Below are 15,201 nucleotides of genomic sequence, written 5' to 3' on the forward strand. Positions count from 1 at the left end.
CCACCCCACCCTCCCTGCCATGCCAACCTCAGGAAGCAGGGGGGCTGCCCAATGTCCTTGAGCAGGACAGAACCATAATACACACTTCCTTAGGCAGGTAAGAATGTGGCTCTTGTTTGTTCAATACCTATTTGCCAGAGAAGCTGAGCACAAGGATGAGGGGTATGGGAGTGAAGACCACGGGGGCTGGGCTGGCTTCTCCTCTACCATAAGGCACTACAGTAAAAACCTTGGCTTGTGAGCATAATTCGTTCCCCAAATAGGCTTGTAATCCAAAGCACTTGTATATCAAAGCAAATTTCAAGAACCATTGACTCAGTTATGGTCATGTGACATTCGGCATCCCATCCGCTCATTTATCAAGTTAAAATTTATTAAAAATGTTTGCTCGTCTTGCACAACACTCGCAGAACAAGTTGCTCACAGTCCGAGGTTTTACTATATTCTGCTTGGCCCCAAACATGCGTACTTCCCTTAACAAAACAAAAGCCCCTCAGTTAAGCAGATTCATCATCTGCAGGACACTGCTTAGCACAGGTTTGGGGGATCTTATGCTGTAGTAAGAGGCTGATGAAATATCTCTTTGTTTTGAACGGTGTCCTAAGGTCGATGGCTCTGTTTTGCTGGTGCCACTGCGGGTTGCCATCCAATTTAATAGCTCCCTATAGCTCACTGCAATCCCTGACCCATCACCAGAGAGAAAGAGCAGCCTCAGGAGTACAAGAAATCAACTACAATAGCCTTGTAACTTGGGCTAATGCTAGGACTTGCTCTATTTATCCAACACAGAGGCTGTTTGTGACAGGAGCCTAACCGAATGTTAGCAATATATCCTGGCTCTTACCTTCAGCTTGGAGACCTGGTTTACATACTTTCCCTGTGCAATTCTAGGTGTCCTATTCCTGATCAGTGCCTCCGGGTGGGAGTCAGGCCCGGCAGAAAATCTTTTGGGGGTGCTATTTCTCTTTTTCTCAGAGCTTATCTTTGGGGCAATGCATAAAGGGGGCAGGAATAAGGCGCACCTGGGATTTCATGCCTTAGCAGCCCAAGGCTTAAGGAGTTTAGGCATTTACTTCCCAAAGTGCATGCCAGACCTCACATTTGCTCTGGACAGCCTAGTACCTTTCAATCACATACAGTATTCTCTTTGAGAGGAGCACCCTTAAATAAAATCTTTTCCATCTTCTTCCATTTCTCTAAACCTTTTGGCGCCCGTTGGACATTGGCATCTCACCGAACTACCCCTCCCCTGCTTGAGGTGGGACCGTGCAGGCTCATCAGAACCTGTAGGAACCACAGCTTCAACCCTTTCAGCATCCTTCTGTAGACGCGATTCGGATCACGGAGGACAGGGAAATAAGAGAGGGCTCAGCATTCGACCACGTGTGCTGAGTTCTGTCTGTGTGCCACGCTGGGAGAGGAGCCCCCGAGGACAGAAAGCTGGGCGATGCAGGGCCGTGTGATGAATATACAGAGCAGCCCCACCGCCGATCTGTTCCCTTTATTAAGAACAGTGAGTGATCTAATACTTTTCATTCGGCTGTGGAAGTGCTTAACTTGTAAACACACTAACATCGGCTGAAATGAGAGAAGTGAAGGATTATTTCTAGTTTCGCAAGAGACTGTCTTTGGCATTGTGGATTTATTGATAAAGGCACTGCCGTAATATTCTGTCTTCTGGATTCCATTTAAATCGTCTTTCTCTGGCCCACAATTATTTGCTTGGATGGAGTGTTGGTCAGGATTCTTTTAGTTGCAAGGGACGGAAACCCAGCCCCCACCAGCCTGAGCAGAAAAAAACCAAAAAACAAAAAACATTTCAGTGGGGACTTCCACAACATTGCCAGTGTTTTTCTGACTTCTCCCTGCCATGCCCGCCCTCCCTCTTGAAATGGCTCAACTTCTCTGTGAGTTGAACCTTGTCTTTTCTCCCACAACTGGGTTTCCTCCTTGTAGCCAGGGATGATGGCAGAGTCCTGGCTGATGTGGCTGCAGACAGTTCCAGGCTTATGGCACCTCCACTTAACGCCAGAAATCAAGAGAAAGGTTATCTATCACTCTCCTGAGTTTAGATACAACATCCCAGGGAAAGTTCCTAAATTGCCTTGCTTGAGATGGGCACTTACCTTTCAAATGGGCACTTACCTTACAACTCCAGATGCACATTTGTCTGGGATGCTTTTCAAAGTGTCAGCCCTACGCCCAGAGATTCTGATTCATTTGGTCTGGTGGGACCTGGATGCCAGTATTTTTAACAGCTTTCTGCAGGTGACAATAGCCAAGCCTGACTACTGCTTGAGACTCCTTCATTTATTCTTCAAAAGTCAAGTTGGAGTGCCCGCTCTGTGCCACACAGTATATTACATGGTGATAGAGACGCGAACCAGCAGATAAAATCGGTTCTCGTGAAGCTCACACTCCATGGAGGAAGGCAGGCAATAAAACCATTAATAAATGAATAAATAAATAGTGCGAATAAATAAATAAGCACTATCCAGAGAATAAAAACAAGACCAGAGTATGGGTAATGAGAAGAAGCAAGCCATCAGCAGCTGGGGAGGAAGAACATTTGAGGCAGAGGGGACAGCCAATGCAAAGGCTAAGCGGCAGGAACAGATTGACCTATTCCAGAAAGAGAAAGAAGGCCAATGTGGCTGAGATTTGGTGAATGAAGAAGAGAGCAACATGGAGAAGGTCAGAGAGACAGGCAGCAGGGAGCCGTCGTGGAACTTTGCCGTCAAATGTTCTACCACTTGTCATGGAGCTTTGTAAACAAGGCCACGGAATATGGATTTTATTGTATAAGCAATAGGATGTCAACAGACATGGAGGAATGATCGGCTCTGATTTACATTTTCAAGTGCTAACTCTGGCTGCTGGTTGGAGAAAGAACTAGATGGGGCAAAGAGTAGGAATGGATAGACCAAGTAGGAGACAAAAGCAACTGTCCAGGTGACCAGTGATGTTGGCTTGGTCAAAATTCGTTTTGGGGAGAAGTAAATGGATGTAAGCTGAGTTTTGGAGGTTGACAGGACACCACACATAGCCCTTTAATTGTTCCTTCCACATCCTCAGTGTCCAGCGTGGGGAGTGGGGGTAACATACTCCAGCCAATAGGTGCTCAAGAAATATTTGTTGAATTGCCAGAGTCCAGAGGCATGAAGATGTAGGAGAAGGGATAGAAATAAAACTGAACTTGCAGAGGCACAGAACAAACCTCTCTAATGAAGCCCGTGGTTGGTCACAGTGCTTCACACATGAAGAAGGAGAGCAGACGGAGACTCCAAACGTTACCAGAGGACAGACAATTTAGTGACTCTGAAAGCTGTGCAGGACACAAAAATCCACATCAGAGACATGCAAAGTGGGCATTCTGCTCCCGGGCAAGAGGCTTGATGTGGGAAGACACTGCCCCACCATCATGGTAAAGAGGAGTTGAGCCTATACTGGTCCCTGTCTAGCTAGCACAGCACCAAAAGAATCAAATATTCACTGGTGACATTAAGTAGGGATATATACCCTGGGACCCAGCAATCCTAGCCTCGGTGTGTTTTGCAGAGAAATGCTTACATAGGTCCACAGTGACCCAAGCAAGGATGTCTGTCATGACATTGTGTGGAGTGGGTAATGGCGGGCTAGGAGTCACTCATGGAAGAGTGGATGAGTAAACCAAGGCCAATGCAAACTATGAACCGGCATGCAGTCATTAGTAGCCTCAAACTCAGTGTGTCCAGAACGACGCGGGAGACCTTAAAAATGTGGTGTCCATGGGGCGCTTGGGTGGCTCAGTTGGTTTACCTCCTGACTCTTGATTTCAGCTTAGATCATTATCTCATGGTCAGATGTGGAGCCTGCTTGAGAGTCTCTCTCTCTACGTCTCTGTCTGCCCCTCCCCCACTTGTGCACGCACACTCCTATGCTCTCTCTCTGTCTCTCTCTAAAAATAAATTGTGTTCAGTGACAAATGGAAGAACAATACCACACACAGAACATAGAACAATACCATATATGCCAATTAAAAACATGTACATAGGGACGCCTGGGTTGCTCAGTTGGTTGAATTTCTGACTTTTGATTTCGGCTCAGGTCGTGAGATTGAGTATCATAATTAGCTCTAAGTTGAGCATGGATCCTACTTGGGATTCTCTCTCACTCTCTCTCTCTCTCTCTCTCTCTCTCTCTCTCAAAAAAACTACACTGATGGTATGCTTACAAGGAAACGTGTGTTTCAGGGCACGTATTAAATACATGTGCACATTAGAGTAGATGCCAACAAGGACGAGGAACGGGAGTAAGATTGGGGATTGTGGAAGGCAGAATAATGCCCCCACCCCCAGAAATGTCCACAACTTAATCCCCAGAACTGTGGATCTGTTTTGTTATGTGACGAGGGGGAATTAAGGTTGCAGATGGAATTTACATTGCTAATCAGCATGTAGGGAGATTAGCCTAGATTATCCAGGTGAGTCCAGTGTAACCTCCAGGGTCCCTAAGAGTGGAAGAGGGAGGCAGGAATGTGGGTCGGAGAAAGATGTGACTATTTATGAGTGATGGCAGCATAAGTAAGGATTAGGCCCAAAGTTGCCAGCGTTGAAGATGGAGAGAGGGGACCAGGAGCTGATGGAGGTGGAAGGCCTCTAGAAGCTAGAAAAGGGGAGGAAACAGATTCTCTTCTAGAGAGTTCCAGAAGGGAAGGCACCCTGTCAACACCTTCATCTTATCCGGGGAGATCCAAGTCAGACTTCTAGTGTGCAGAACTATAAAACAGTATATGTGTGTTGCTTTAAGCCTGAGTTTGTAGCAATTTGTTATGGCAGCCTTAGGAAATGAACCCAAGGGTAAAGGGGCTTGCATGGGCTTGTGATGATACGCAACATGCATTGAACTGTGGAGTCTGAAAAAGTCTGCCCTCCTCGTCCAAGGTCTAAGACAACGCTGTTAAAATTGAAGGGAAAGAAGAATAAAAGAAATCCCCTCAATACATAACACCAGATGTGATGGGAACAGCAGATCTGGGAATGAGCTCTCATCATGTCCCAAAGACTGAACTAGAACTTCATAGGCCTGAACCCATGTTTGATTCCTGGAGGGTACCTGCTAGAGGTACTGGGAATGGCCAATCAGGCTCACTGGTCTGTCACTATTCCATGAAGCCTGTCTGTCCCTCCTTCTCCAGGGAACATCATTGTCCACCTCTTTAAACCTTCCCAATCTCTTCTCTTCCACCCCCAGCCCCCATCCTGCAGCACCTGTCTCCGGGACCATAGTCAGCCTCAAGGACAGTGTCTAGGGCACAGCAAATCCTGTGCTTGGGGAGCTGATCTTGTTGACACTTAAGGAATGTCCTGACTACCCCGTTGCCCACACCATCCCAGAGCTTTTGCATCAGCGGGACCATTCATAAAAGAGCCCTGGGACTTCCACGAGCTATTTATTCTCAACAACTCAGAGCAACCCTTGGGGACCCAGTGTGATGTTTGCGCGTCTAATTTCCGTGAGCTATTGATAAGAGCCCACTCCAACCAGCTAGTTGTCAGCCTTGACTCCAAGGGCCTGGAAAATGTACTATTTGCAATTACTTGAAAAGAAACTAATTAGCTTTAAGGAGGAAACCATAGGTAGAAATGACTGAAATCAGCTGTTCAACTGTGCTTGGCAAAAAATTAAAAGGAGTAGGCGAGCGTACCTCGCATTGGTCTCACTTGAACGAAGAGTGGGAAGAAGGGCTAGCCTTGCAGAGGGAGTTTTCTGCGGCATTTTCTCTGCAAGGAGAGGCCTCTGAGCAGAAACAGTGTCAGCGAAGCTTTTGGGTGGCTGAGAGGTTACTAAGTGACCTTGAAAGCTACGTGCGGACTTTGTTCAGTGGCAGTGATGAAAGGTATTTCAGAGAGTGATGATAAACTCGGGACTTTAGAAATGTGTACTGATGTTCATGGAAGTGTTAGATTTCTGCATTCGGTATGTAAGTTTTGTGTTCTCCTCAGAAGTGGTCATCCTGAGTCATTTCTCAAAACGGATTTAAAAACACTACATTACACTTTCTCAGAGCCTAGCACTCTGCCTGGAATACAGCAGGTAGTGATGAAAAGGGGAACAGCACCCTGGCGTGGCCTCGAGGCCACCTTGAATGCGAGAGGAGCAGGTGTCCTCGCGGGGGAGTGTTGCAACAATCCAGAGGAGGAACAAGAGGCAATAGCAGCATCGGAAGTAAAGATGCTTCCAGATGCGAACCAGAGCAGTGACCTGTATTCTCACCCTTTACAGTCACAAGGGAACTGTGCATTTTCCTCTGTTGAGTGCTTGCCATGTCCTATGATTTACATGTGTCACCAATTGTTATTTCCAGTTTATTCTTAAAAAAAATTTTTTTTATTATTTACTTTTGAGAGAGAGATACAGGTAGAGCACAAGTGGGGGAAGGGGCAGAGAGAGAGACACACAGAATCTGAAGCAGGCTCCAGGCTCTGAGCTGTCAGCGCAGAACCCAACGCGGGGGATTAACTCACAAACCACGAGATATGACCTGAGCCGAAGTTGGACGCTTAACCGACTGAGCTACCCAGGCGCCCCGATTTCCAGTTTATTCTTGAGGAAACAGAAACAGTGACTGTTTCTGAGCTCAGAAGGAGAATCTGGGGAAGGGATATGGGGGATACGTAACTCATTCGGGAGCTGATTCCAGGAAATAACCGGCAAAGATGTGAAACATAAAATAGCGAAGGGAAGGAAGACAACAACATTTGAGTTCTAACTGATTTATGATGGTGGACAGCCAGAGTTCAGCCCTGCGGGGGAACTCTGGAAAACGGAGCAGAACATTTTCAGAGTGATTATTCCAGTCAAGAAGGCCAGAATGCTGGAGCATTTATCCACAGCCTCCCTATCTGTCATTGGTTGATGCTGCTTTGGGGACATCAACTCTACTGTTCCCGCTTGTCCAGTGCTCGAGGCTGGTCCTGCTCCACAGGTGCTCGCTGTCACAGAACCTCAGAACTGGAGGCGAGAACCAAGGGAGCAGGGCAGGGCACAGCAGTGCCCCATGGCCAGTCTGCCTGGGAATCCCACCTTGTGCTTGTTGTCTGGAAATAATTATAAACATTCCCCCTTTTACTCTTAAAGGTGTCCTGCTCTGGAGGATTTATATGGCCAGTCTTGTAAGGAAAGGAACAGCTGCAAACCCGAGAGCCTATGCTTTCTGCCTCTGTCTAGTCCTCTATAAGCGCAGTGTGGCTTTTCTCATCAGGCTAGGAGATGCAGATACATCGCTCCTCACCAGAACCTTCTCCAGGGAGGTCCTGGGCCACTGCACCAGCATGGCGGATGGAGATGAGTAACACCCAGGCTCCTGTTTCTGGTCCTGAACATACTGAATCAGAATCTCTGGGGCTTGGGACTGAGGATCAGCATTTTTAACACCTTCTCTGGCTAATCCACACAGTAAAGTTTCAAAACTGAAGGCGCAGCAAAAGGAGACAATAAGTGTTAACGTTTTCTGAGAAGCAGCAAAGTGGGGTAGTTAATAGCAGGGCCTCTGCCCTGGCCTGAGTCAAATCCCAGCTCTGTCACTCAGTGATTTCCAGCACATTACCGAACTTCTGTGCTCCTCACTGGGGAAAAAAAAAATGGGGATAATAATAGCATCTACTTTATCAGGGCTGTTATGAGGATTAGACAAGTTAATCCATATAAAGCCCTTAGAACAGTGCTGGGCACGTAGCAAACACTCGAAATGCTAGTTAGTGTTATTACTGACTTTTAGCATTATGCCAGGGATCTTACCTAGGCTGTGATATTAATCCTTAGAACAACCACACAAGGAAGGTATTATTGAGGATTTGGGGCAAATAACTTATCTGAGGCTCAGAGGTTAAACAACAAACAACAGAGTGTGTGTACGGGGGTGGGGGGGGGGCGTTGGCTGGAATTCTATCTCATATCTGTTACATCTGCCTCCCTGTCCTTGTCAGGCCCATTCCCTGCCTCCACGGTGGCATCCTGGTTTTCACCTGGCCCTTGGGCCCACCGGAGACTTCTGGGAATGGAGAGGAGGGAAGCCAGCATATCAGTAGCACTTACCTGCAGCATCCCGTCTGCCTTGGCCGGCTGGGCTGGAGCTGCTCTCTGGGATCTGGTTAGCAGCTAATGATCAGTGGGCTCTAGCTATAATGATCGGATTAGCTGCGCTTTAATCACTGTCTATTGTTTCAGCAGGGAGAGAATTTCACAGCTCATTGACTGCTCTGACTCCTAATCTACACGGAGGAAACAATGTTGCAGCTCATCAAATGCAATCAGCTGCTAATTGAAAGGAAATGGAATTTTACAATTACAGGCCACCTTGCAGTGCTCAGGATTTCTAAACACTTCTCCCCACCCTCCTTTGCCAGCTCAGCACTGGCAGGAGCACTTGACAACCTGCTAGAGACTTCCCTGAGAGCTGCATTTAGGCCCTGGCCCATTTCTCCCTAGCCCCAGAGCAGCAGAAAAGGGAAGCAGCGTCCTCGCCAATTCCTAGGCTGTCCTTCAAGGCTCAGTGCAAAGGAAAAAGGCCTGGGCTGGGTGTCCGCAGAACTGAGTCTGCGTCCTGGCTCACCTTCCCCCTACACCTTGTGACTGTGTGACCTTGGACGTGTCCTCGTTTCTCTCTGAGCCCCACTTTCTTCCTTTCCAAAATCAAGATTTGAGGATCTCCAAGGTTCTCATCAGTTCTGATGATTCTGTTTGCCCCATTCTTGTTATTATCCCCGTCCCGTGGCGAACATCTAAGTCGACGCCCTCTTTCTTGCCCAGATATCTGCTTTTCCAAATGCTTCTGGGGGGGGACTGTCTTAGGTCTCCCAAAGGGTTTGTCCTGATGAGATTCTAATGGGACAGAAAGCAAAGTTGGGAAATATCCTACGCAGGCTTGTGGTCAGACATCTCTCTCCCTGTCCTGGATCCAGTCACTAGCTTGGATGAGCATCAGTCACGATTAATTCTAAAGATAGTCACATAGATTTTTCTGGGGTCTGTCTTTTTCCCAGTGAAATTCTGTGGAGACAAGGCTTGGATGAGAGGGCTACCAGCCAGAAAGAGCATTGCTGCTTTTGACCCTGTCTCAAAGATCCATTTCCAGCCGGCATTTTCTCTGAGAACAGGACAAACCAGCATCTGCTTTGAGCTCTGGTCTGTGTCATCCCACAGTAACACTTGCTGTGTCCGGGAATGCATCTGAGGCTCCCGTAACCCCGCAGTGCCATTTTCTCTTGGTTCCCATGATCCGTGGGCTTCTCTGATGTGCTTATCAAACAGATGCTGGAATATCACCACTTTCCTTCAGGCAGACGAGTTATGGTGTGCCTCAAAAAAAAAAAAAAGGCACAATCAAAAATAGTTTTTGTTTGGCCTGAGTTCATTCTCAGTCCCATTTCCTTCTCCGTGTCGGAGCGATGCTGTAGCAGGGTCTTAGGGTCTTAGGCTGACCTGTTGCCTAAGGATGTGGGCTGCAAACGAAGAGAAGGAAGGCAGAACAGGGCCGGCTGTACCTTCCTTCTAACAACACCGCAGTGGGCTGGGAAGGGCCTGCTGCAGGTAACGCCTGATGTCCTTCCAGAACTCTGGCTCTGGGGAAGGCTGAGGAGAAAGAGAACAAAGGCTGGAGGAGCCGATTTAGGATTTGGGGGAGGGCGTGTGAAGGAAACTCCAGAGCTCCCGGGTCTGCTCTGCAATATGAATAGGAAAGAAGCCGGAAGCCAGTTTAAGTTGGGGACAGAAACAAGATCACTCAGAAAGATTCCAGCTATGGGTCTACTGGCCAAAGGGGTCAGAGTTCAGAAAACCAATGTGGAGAGGAGAGAGAATGTCCAAGACGAGAGTAAAATGGCCTAAAAGGGAGATGAAGAACATAAGAGATGCCAGAGGGTTGAGCAATACGGCCATGTTGACACTGGCCAGCCCTCAGATGCCTGTCCCTGCTGACAGAAAGGTGCTGGCTGGTAGGAGGCCTGGCCCTGGCTACCCGCGGGCAGTCATGTGGGCACTAGGAAAAATTTCACGTGGTGGGCAGCATGTGGCATCCAGAGACTATGAAAATAGGCACCCTACGGTATTTTAGAGATGTCATTGGCATTGGAGTCCTAACCTAGATCTATCTCCATGATGTTTTGACCTGTAGATGGGACAAAATGATGGAGGTTCAGAAGGAAAACTTGACCGGAAAGGCAACTCTGGGACGTCTAAAGACGCCTTCGTAAAATCTTTTAGTTTTTCCAGAGTAACCAAAGCATCCTATCTTTTATAGGGCTTTTAATTTTTTCATGTCTGGATCAAAATTCTGTTAAAAGTGAAACTTAGCATTAATGCTGATGAAGTTTTGGGGTGGTAGAGGGTTCAGGGGGTTCGGAGCCGACAGCCAAGAAAGAATTCTTGAAGATGTCTTTGGTGCAAAATTGTGTTTTTATTAAAGCACAGGACCCACGGGGGGGGGGGGGGGGCAGGAAGAGCTGTCCTGGAGTTGTGTAGAATGGCTGGTTATATGCCTTGGACTTGGGGGAGGTAAAGTCAATAGGGTATTTCCAAAGAGACTTTCACATGCTAAAAACTTACTGGAGGCCTAGCCATTGTGAAGCTAAGGTTGTTTTTCCCTTTAGCAAGGCATTAACATTAACACGGTAGGGAGTTCCTGGACTTTAGGCTGTTGATGGGATTGCCTTTTTCTGGTAAACTGGTGGAGACTCTTATCAGTTTAACCATTTGGGTTTTTTTTTTTGTCCTTTCCTGTTTTGGGGTAGCCAGGAGTGTCCAAGGAATATCACACACGTCCTGCCAGGGCTGGGGCGGCGGGGGAGGGGGGGGCGGTGCTAGTTTGTGCGTTGTCCCTCAGCCTGCCTCACGCTTCCTCATCCAAAATCTTGGTATGTCAAGTGATTTGGAGGTGCATTGAATTTTGAAGAATTTTTGTTTCATCATTTTTTAAAACTATAACTGGAATACTTTGCAGGGCTACCACATTTTTTGAGATGTACTAGACAAGGCCCATGGATAAAGTTTCATGTCTGCCTTCAGATTTATGCGCCTTCATTCATTCAACAAACATCAAATACCTACCATGTATTGGATGCACATCAGTGAAAAAACAAAAACAAAACAGGCAAAATATGTCCCCGCTCTTTGGAACTTGTATGCTAGATCTAATAAAAGTATTTATTTAAATTAGTTAATCATTTTATTTAGTAAGCTGTTTACTATTTTAAATCCCCTATTAAGAAATAAATGAATTAAATAGGTGATGTATAAAAAAGAATAAATACATGATGTAAAATTTTAGATGTCTAAAAATAGTCAACTAGGTACATAGTTATCAAAATCAACAAACGACTTTGCAGTTGACTGTGGTGGTCCACTGTCTGTCATGCGTGTCTGCCATATTGTTGCCTAACTTCTACTCAGTCTCCTTTTTTTTTTTTTTTAAACATTTATTGATTTTTGAGACAGAGAGAGACAGAGCATGAACCAGGGAGGGTCAGAGAGAGGGAGACACAGAATCTGAAACAGGCTCCAGGCTCTGAGCTGTCAGCACAGAGCCCGACGCGGGGCTCAAACTCACAGACTGCGAGATCATGACCTGAGCCGAAGTCAGCCGCTTAACGGACTGAGCCACCCAGGCGCCCCTCTACTCAGTCTCTTTCACACCGAAGCACCACATTCCATTCCACAGGGCTCTGAGCAGGTAGAGGATTCCTTAGCTAGAACTTTTATCTTTTAACTTCCTCCACTGGGTTCTGGCTCTTCCCTCTGGGATCACGTAGAGTCTTGCTACTCAAAATGTGGTCCTCAGACCAGCAGCAGCTGGGTCCCCTGGAGTCTTGTTAGAAGGGAGGAATCTTAGGCCCCACCCCATTCCAGCAGAATTAGAATCTGAATTTCAACAGGTTTTCCAGGTGATTTGAATGTCCATTAAAGCTTGGGAAGTACTCATATAATGATTGTCTGCTCTTTACCTGATAAAGAGTAGCTTTTCATCTATTCAAATAGTTCCACAGCCCTTTGAAGTCAATCTTTTTTCCTCCAGGCATGATGATGCCTGATGATGAGGTGAACCTCCAGGTAGAAATCAATGTCTACACATCTAAGTAGTTCTGCATGAGTGAGGCTCAAACCAGGACTGGGCACCAGGTTTCCCTACACACCATGGGTTTCATCCCTGACCATCCCTGTTTAGCTCTGAGGTCAACTATTGACCATACAGGGCTCTGGTCTTTGAATTCCACCTGCACTATTTATGAAACCATGTACTTTGCATTTTAAATTAGACCATCCCGAATAGACCCTCTCAATTTAGCAGAAACACATTCAGGGTTTGTTTGGCTTTTGTTTTTTGTTTTCTTGTTTTGTGTGCGTGCGTGTGTGTGTGTGTGTGTGTGTGTGTGTGTGTGTTGGTATGATTAACAATGTAGCTAGAATATAATGTGGATACCAACACATTGCTCAGGATCCAAGATAGTTCTAGAGATAATCTCTCAGAGACCAGAGTTGATTGCTTCTCCCTACTTCCTTATCAACCAATTACCCTATTCTCTACTCCATGTAAATGTCATCCTTGTCTTGCTTATAATTCCTGTTTACTCGTAGCTTCTGATATCTTGTGGTAACCAAGTTGACATTCTCCTTGTATTTTCTACCTTCTGCTTCTGCTAATTGACTATCTGTATCTCAAGTTCAGATAGTTGAGAGGCAAGGTATGGTTGATTGGTTTGTGACCATTTCCCCTGCTTATCAGAGTTCTCCTGATAGGGCAGTTCATAAGGTACTACCCAGCTTACAGGATGGATACCTTAGGTCTCTACCCTGCCTAGATCCAGTTGGATCCTAGGATGATGACTTACGAAAAAGGGGCCCCATAGAAAGGGCTGTATATAAATCTGGCCAATTTAGTACATTCTCCATCTCATTTATTTGTTCTTCAAATATTTACCGAGCACGTATCTTATCCCAAACGCGGTGCCGGATAAATACAAAGGTATATATGTGAAACATGGTCTCCAGTTTTACAAAGTTCATGGTCTAGTGATGGAGATACATAAGCAAGATAATGTAGCATTTTTACCCAGGAAAAATGCTATAATAGATATCTATATAGGGTGACGTGGAGATAAAAAAGATGGGATCAATTCTACTTGAAGAAGGTGAGGGAAGACTTCACAGAGGCGGCAATAAGTGCATTGGGTACTAAAGACGAGTATAGTTTAAGGCAGGATGTGTTTGGGGAGGAAGCTGGCTGTGTTCTCTTGGTGTGTCTTCGCAAGGTTGAGGGTATTGACCCAGAGCGACTTAACCAGGTGAGAACCAAGTTACTGAGGGCTTTGTAGGCCTTGCTGAGGAGTTTGGTTACATTCTGTGGAACAAGAAGAAGATTCTCAAATGACTTTCACGGGGGAATGTCACAGTTCAACGTATGTGTTGGGAAGAGACTACTTTGGTGGCAGAGGGAAAGATGGACTGGGGTTGAATGACAACAGGAGATGAAGACCAATTAAGAAGCTATTGCACTGAATGAGGAAATAAGGGTCTGGGCAAAAGGGGCCAAATATATGCCACGCATGCTGTTATTCTCCAACCCAGGTCTGTGGCCCACATTACTAAGTGATCAGGACATTCCTCCGCTGAGTCCCAGGGAAATTTCATCATCTTAACTCAACTGAGTATACAGGGCAGACATTACCAAGGGACCAGCAGTTGAAAGTCTTTGCAAATCGGGCTCAGCCCACATCACTGATAGTGGGGGAGGAGGCAAAAGAGGCTGTAAGGGTTGATGAACCTCCCAAACCCTCAAGAGTCTTTTCTTGGAGTCGTCCCCCTTACTGCTGGCTAGATGTGTGATCATCAGGTTCATTGCAATCACTGACAACCGGGTAGTACTTTACAGCTTATAATGTAATTTTCAATTTTTAATTTCTCACTCTAAACATGCAAGAAAGACAGGGAAAGGAAGCCCCACCTTCCTTTCTTTATAGCCCAGAAACCTGAGGCTCTGAGAACCTAGACTCCTTTGGCTCTCTGAGCTCTAAGGGCACTTTATCCCTTCAATGGTCAGCGACCGAGTAACTATTATCCCCAACTTTTTGCCACACACTGAGCATACAGTTAAGCATGACTTGGTCCTTGTATTTCTTTTTATTGCCCCATATCGGATTTATCTGAGCGTATTTCTTTTATACCTTCTTCCAGATTATCAGTTCCCTGAGGGCAAAGCCTCTGGAAAATATACTGTTCCTCATCACAGCCTGGATGCCGCACACGAGAACACCCCAAAGAGACCGGCGTGTGGCCTGGATTTGCCTAACCTTGGCTGCGACATCAGAGCTCAGGGATCCAGTTACAGATCAGCCCAGAGGTCTGTTTCTGATCAGCTCGGCAGCCATCTGTAATGCCTGCTAGTCATTTAACCTGGCAGAGAGTAAGGGCCTCTCCCCCAAATAGAGTGTAAAACCACAACCACAGCCCGCAAGACCTTGAGACGTGCAAATCCAGTGATTACCCAATGGCAAGTATGGGTGTGCTGGAAGGCAGCCTTTTCCAAGTCTTCTAAGTCCAGAATCACTTGGATCACATCACACTTGCCCAAGATGGACACAACGGGGTGCGTGACCTTCCGACTTCAACAACCCCCACCATTTCAGAGTCCTGAGGATGACTTTGAATCTGGATGCTTCTGAGGCCTCAAATGCTCACATCACCTGGAGACTCTGCAAGACCAAGAAGCTGTGGGATTGGCTGGCGGTGATGTCACAGCCATGCCAGCACTGCCTTCTGAGTGGCTGTCTGCCCCCTTGACTATCTCCTACCCCATCTTGATTTATACATGGTATCTTATAATATCCAAAGCAGCGCTCAAGGAATCTTCCTTAGCCTTAGCCTCCTACCGCCACCTCAGGCATGTAATAATGTCCCAGAAATACACAGGCTGCCATATCTTATTACATAAATATAGGCCTGAGAAGCTTCTCCATGTGACAGTAGGAAGCAAGTGCCACCCAGGAATGGCCCCGGGGAAGAGGGAGACAGAGCACTATCATCTCAGAGTTCTTAAGTGGAAATATTATCTCCCAGCATCGTTCCAATTAAAATTGGAAAATATGGAGCCCCACCTCCCCTTTCTGATATGTTGGGGCAGGAACACAGGGAAGGATATGCACCCAGAAGTCCTGCTTTTTTCCCTGGCTC

The 15,201-nt window shown here is 46.5% G+C and overlaps 1 long non-coding RNA gene across 1 annotated transcript; it reads left to right on the top strand.

Annotated features, from left to right (window-relative positions):
• Positions 1-2,573: 2,573 nt before the first annotated feature.
• Positions 2,574-14,861, top strand: LOC113603498 (uncharacterized). Its single transcript, XR_003425100.2, has 2 exons — positions 2,574-2,952; positions 14,206-14,861. It is a non-coding gene; the product is annotated as an uncharacterized LOC113603498 (long non-coding RNA).
• The last annotated feature ends 340 nt before the right edge of the window (positions 14,862-15,201 follow it).

This window comes from Acinonyx jubatus, chromosome D1, assembly GCF_027475565.1.
Source record: "Acinonyx jubatus isolate Ajub_Pintada_27869175 chromosome D1, VMU_Ajub_asm_v1.0, whole genome shotgun sequence".
In the NCBI taxonomy this organism is placed as follows: Eukaryota; Metazoa; Chordata; class Mammalia; order Carnivora; family Felidae; genus Acinonyx; species Acinonyx jubatus.